At 39.3% G+C, this 6091-nt stretch overlaps 1 pseudogene; it reads right to left on the reverse strand.

Moving 5' to 3' along the window:
* Nucleotides 1-385: 385 nt before the first annotated feature.
* The window catches only part of LOC102869880, a 6151-nt pseudogene continuing 445 nt past the window's right edge, over nt 386-6091 (reverse strand).

The raw sequence follows: 6091 nt of genomic DNA on the forward strand, positions 1-6091 counted from the left end.
AGCAAAATTGAAGTTTTTCCTACATCTGAAAAAAACAATTAGATTAAATATCCCTGGCATATCTTCTAATTTGATCTCCTAAGAATTTCCTTCAATTTTTCTTAAACAACCAATGCCTTATGATAATGTTACAGGTTTGGTATGTCTATGGTTTAAGATCAAATTCAATTTAAACACCATCCTCCCCAAAAAAAGGTTTTAGAAAAACACCTCATAGCAATATTCACTAGATTTTAAAAGTGTCCCAATTTTTGGAAGAGATCTCATCCATGTGAAAGGCCCAACACTTAACACCATGTCGGAGCTGAGCTTGCTTCAGCCCAAGAGTGGCCAAGACATTGTGAACACAGCCAATTTTGGGGGCATGCCCTCAGAGGTGTGCATTTCACAAAGGGGCAAAGAAGGTGTAGACACTTTTGACCTAGACATCATCATGGGGAGGCTGTTTATTGCTGCAGGATGCAAGGAATTTCTTAATCGTAGGAATATTACTTATTTTCACAGAGTACTCTTCAGGTGGGTAAATGAAGCAAGGATATTAGGCACTAACTCTTCAAGGGCCAAAATGGTCTGAAGTAGGATCCCATCTGCAAGGCTCAGCTGGTTGCCAACGAGAAAGGTTTTTCTGTGATCTCTTAAAATCTTTTCAAATACATTACAGTATCTGAGGACAGCCGTACGGGTCATGCTAATAACGTCATTTTTTTTATCGTCTGGTTTTAAGAAAGGATGCATGATTCTCTTTTCCAGAAGTTCCCGTGTTCCTTCCACATACATGTCAATCAAAGTTTTCTCTTTGAGGTCACTGCTTCTCTGCTATGTAGTGGAGAATGCTTCGGGTCCGCACCAACTTTATTTCGTCGATTTTAATCAATGGCACTGGTTGAAACAGCAGTGGTTCCCATTCTGCAAGTTCTACAACTGGCCTCTTTTTTTCTAAAAATCCTTCATCAAACTTAACTCCAGCAGCCACTAATGCTCATGATGGACGTCATGCGGCCTCTTCCATTGGAATAGTGGAGCTTGGGCCTTGATTCCGTGTCAGCTTTGAGTTTGCTTTCACCAAAGGATTCGGTATCCTCAGAGGGAAGAAATAACAAGGTGTGTTTGGTTTTTGTGTTTTCTTTTTTTTTTCCCCAAAAGCATCCTGAGCCAAGAATAACTCCAACCCCAGGCAATAGGGGTGCAGGATGCAAATAAGAACACACAACCTCACCAGGGAAAGAGAATCAGGATTGAATGATGTGGTATGGAGCAAGAGGATTCCAGCACGAAGGGTAGAGAAGTGGAGAGAAGGTGGGGGAAGAGAGAAGAGGCTAGGAGTGGGATGCAGGAGGGAGACAGACAGGGATTCCCTCTGAGCACCGGGAGTCACACAAAGACCGGGGCTGGGGTGCCTCTGATTACAACAAAATGACTTTGTTCTTATGGGCCATCCAGTCACCTGTGACCCACAGAGACCCTACGTACAGCAACTCTGAACCCTTCCCTGTCCTGAGCCAGTCTCACTAATTCTGACACACCAACCTCCGTTGCCCCAGTTATTGTGTCAATCCATCTCATCCAGGTTCTTCCTCTCCTGTCCTGTCCTTCCCCCTTTTCAAGCATGATGTCCTTTTCCAAGGACCAGTTAATCCTGGCCTCATGCCCAAAGTATATGATACGTGGCTTCAAAATCCTACCCTCCAAGGAGAGACTTGGGTTCACACTCTCCATTAGGTAAAGATATATACACACATATGTGTATTATAATAATTACATATAATTTCCATTTTTTTATCTGACACAATATTTAAATAACATGATAATGTAAACAAAAAGGTCTGAATTTTTCAGGCCAAAAATAAGTTAGACTTACCACGACAGAGTAAATCATAATCATATAAATACTAAATTTCAGTTTTGATTTCCATTTATGTTCTGCCTAAAAGATTCAATTTTACACAAATAATCTCCTTTCCTCTAAGATTTTAAAGTTTATTGCTGTTTAGCATCTATTGTAGGAAGATATTTGTCCCTGTTTTTGGTCTAGTGTCACATGAGTGAACAAATGATAATACCTGGTAAAAATTACTTTATACATGTAATTAAAGTTAGAGAAATTATCCTGGATACAGTGTAATCACATATATTCCTAAAAGCAGAGCATTCCCCCAACTAAGAAAGTTAGAAAGAAGGTCTTGAATATGAGGATTGAGATGCCATTACTTACTTAAAGATGGAAGTGATTATGTGAGAAGAAATACGGGAAGCTTGAAAGAGTTGAGAATAACTGCTAGACACTAGCCAGTAGGAAAAAAGAACTCTAGTTTCATAATTACATGGAATTGAATTCTTCCAACGTTTTGAGTCTAGAAGTCCATTCTTCACAAATCTGTGATCAGTCAATACTTTGATCTCTGTTTTATGAGAATATGAACAGAAAACTCAGTTGAACCATGCTAGATTGTTTATAAATAAAGCTGTGATTTAATGAATTTGTATTTCTTTAACCTGTTACATGTATAATCTGTTCTTGCAGTAGTGATAGAATATCAATGTTATTGTGTTATTGTTGTTATTAAGTGTTGTCAAATTGACCATCACTCACTGCAACCCTTTGAGTAACAGACCAGAACCCTGCCCTATTCACCGTCATTTCACCATCTCTGTTATACGTGAGTCCATTGCTCCAGCCACTTTGCCAATTCATATTGTTGAAGGTCTTGTTCTCTTTACCTAACTCTCCACATTTTCATCCTCAATGTCCTTCTCCAAGAACTGGCCTCTTCTGATCATATGTTCCAATATATGAGGTATAGTTTCATCATCCATCCTTCTAAGAAGCACACTAGGTGCACTTTCTCCAAGACATATTTGTTTGTTTTTTAATAGTCCATAAGATATTCACTTGGAGTATTCAGCAGTATTCTCCACCATAATTCAAAGGCATTGATTCTTTTACTGTATTCCTCAGTAAATGCCCAGCTTTCTGCTGCAGAGGAAGCAATTGAAAAAGACCATGACTTGGATCAGGCACAGCTTAGTTCTCAAACTGACATCACTGCTCTTCTTCAGTATCTTGGAAAGGTTCATGACTACAGATTTCCCCAATGCTATACATTTCTTGGGTATCTTAACTCCACGTCCAGTAACATTAATTATTCAATGAAATTTAAATACACTCAGTTAACCTTATATCTACATTTTCAGAGGGTCAAGGAGTAAGAGAATTCTCATCTTCTATGGGTAAAACTTCAGCTCAACAGTTAGAGGTTTATAAAATCTAATTGTTACTATTAATTAATTACTGGTTAATTCACTCATTCATGGACTCATTAATTTAATTATTTAACCAATTACATGTCTAAAATAGGTTATCACAAGAGTCCACACACAATTAAGGTTGCATAGTGGAATGTACTTGGGGCTGTGGGAGGGGTGCAGGGGGATTGTGTACCAGGGAGGGAGTCTTTCTTTTACTTTTGAAAGAGAGGAGCGAACTGGGGGTCGGGGGTGGAGAGGGCTGGTCGGGGAGAGAAGTGCAGCAATGAATGAGTGGAAATCCAAATTCTCTGTAAATGTTCATTAAAATTATTTTAAAAAATAAAATAAAATAAATTTTTTAAAAAGTGATGACTATTGGATAGAAATTTAAAAGCAAACAAACCTAAAACAACAACACATGGTTCCTGTCTGCATTTACTAATATTTCAAGGGGGAAGATAAAAGTATACATTTATATAATGTAGTAGTCATATAATTGTTTCCAAAGCTCATACCCAGGGAGAATGCGTAGAGCATGAGAAACATGGTAATGACCTCATTTGACCTTCATTAACTCCACAGTGAGAAACAGTGTCCATCAACCAATATAAACAGTAGTACATAAAAAGGATTCTTATAAGGTTACAGAGGTTTCCAATGTCCCTGCACCTACTTCTATCAGGTTTAACACCCAATGCCCCCCCTATAGTTTTCACTGGTTTGCTACTGTGTCCTCTAATCTATTTCAAAGGCCACTCAAAATGCAGAGATCAGACACACAAATACAGAATTTTATCAGGGATTTTCAAGAGTTACAATTTATGTTAGAAAAAGGATATAAAGCTTCCCTAAGGACACTTTCTAAGATGTGCTTGTAGTTCCCCTTTTATAGCCTAGAAGCTTTGGATCGGTGCTCCAAATGCCTTCCAGACCTGCCAATTATGGCATCTTACTTACCACTTAGTCCTCCATCAATCTTGAAAATAGACCCTTGGCTCAGAGTTGGTGAAGTGTCAACCACAGTTTGGCTCTGTCTCATCTGGATCTCATGTTCGCCACCACCTCTGCTTCTGCTATTATACCACTGCTACTCTGGTCCAAGTGTCAGTCAGAATCATACAGGAATCTGTGGTCCCATGGTCATGTGCTGTATTTTGGGCTTCTTATTTTCTTGCTTGTACAGAGATTCTCCTTCTATGTTCCTAAATCTGCTCAATTTAAGCCTGGCTAAATGACAAGGAATGTCTACTAGCATAGCAAATAGCATGTTGTACCCAAATATAGTTGCTTTCTGGCATTTCCACCTGTGGCACTATGGAAGAAATATGGACAATCCTTTCCCAGGCAATTTACAACCTTGGAAACCCACTGGAGGGTCAGCTATCAGTTTGTTATGAGTTAAGAGGAATGGACCAACCAAGCTCATTATTATATATCATGGTTATATTGTATGTAGGATTTCCAAAGGCCTTTCATTTGAGAAGTAGATGGCCAATCCTTTTTCTTAGTCTGTCTTAATGCAAATGCTAGGAATTAGAACAATCTCTGACAAGCATTTTACAGAAAGGTGCAGATGAAAGACATTTGTTAATTATGAAAGCAACCAATGGATTTAGTGTTTCTCCCTGTTCTTGACCCACCCCTTTCCCTGCTCCACCAGTGCCCCCTTCCACTCCCACAGCATTCACTACCTCTCTCTCCCTATCTAGCCCTTGATGTGATGGCTTAGGTCTCAAGCCTTCTGGGTCTCTGTGATTCTGAATGCCTCTCACTACTGTCAGTTTCTTACGCTATGCCCAGTGTCTCTTGAGTTCAGGAGTCCTCAGTCCAAATACCAGGTACTAACATTAGAAAAGACGTCCTATCTCAGACAGTACTGAGGAAAAGATCTCTGCTTTGAACTTCTATTCCAGGACTCACTTCTTATGGCTTAGTGTCTCTTCTCTTTCATTTGCAGCATGATTCTGGCACAGGAGGATAGTTTCTAGGAGAGAGGGATGTGTCCTCTACATCTGGTACGCATGCCTTAAGCTGAAGAAACTGAAAAACAAATTCAAGCCTCAAGTTGCAATACTTAAGGATGCATCGGCCAGAATATGAAATGAAATTTGAAACATTAAAAGAAATGGAGTGTAAAGAGTCATTGTACCAAAAGGAATTGGTTGACACAGAAAAATTAGATTAAACAATGTATGATTAAGAGTTGTGGTGACGAAGTAATAAATTCAAGCTGCTCTGAAAGAATTGGCAAAAAACAAGGCCCCAGGAATTGACGGCATACTAATTGACATATTACAACAGAAAGATGCTGCCCTGGATGTGCTCACCAAGTTGTTCCAAGAAATCTGGAGGACAACGATCTGGCCAACTGACTGGCAGAGATCCATATTCACTACTATTCCAAAGAAAGGTGACAGGACAGAGTGTAGAACATATCAGACAATATCATTAATATAACATGCCAGCAAGACTCTGCTGACAATTGCCCCAAACAACTGCAACACCACATCATCAGAAAACTACAGAAGTGCAGGCTAGACTTAGAAGAGGCCGTGATACTATGGACATTATAGATATTGTTAGATAGATCTTGACTGAAAGCAGAGAGTACCAGGGCAATATTTATCTGTGTTTCATTGACTATGCAAAAGTATTTGACTCTGTGGATTATAACAAACTGTGTCTAACTCTGAGAAGAATGAGAATCCCAGAACCTTTGATCATGCTTATGCAAAGCCTATATTAGACCATGAGGCAGTCGTCAGAACAGAGCAACTGTATGGTTCAAAATTGGGAAGGGTGTATGCCAGGGATGTGTGCTATCTCCATACATTTTCAATCTACA

The sequence above is a fragment of the Elephantulus edwardii genome, unplaced genomic scaffold (assembly GCF_000299155.1).
Source record: "Elephantulus edwardii isolate Elephantulus edwardi_28Jun2011 unplaced genomic scaffold, EleEdw1.0 scaffold00085, whole genome shotgun sequence".
Lineage (NCBI taxonomy): Eukaryota > Metazoa > Chordata > Mammalia > Macroscelidea > Macroscelididae > Elephantulus > Elephantulus edwardii.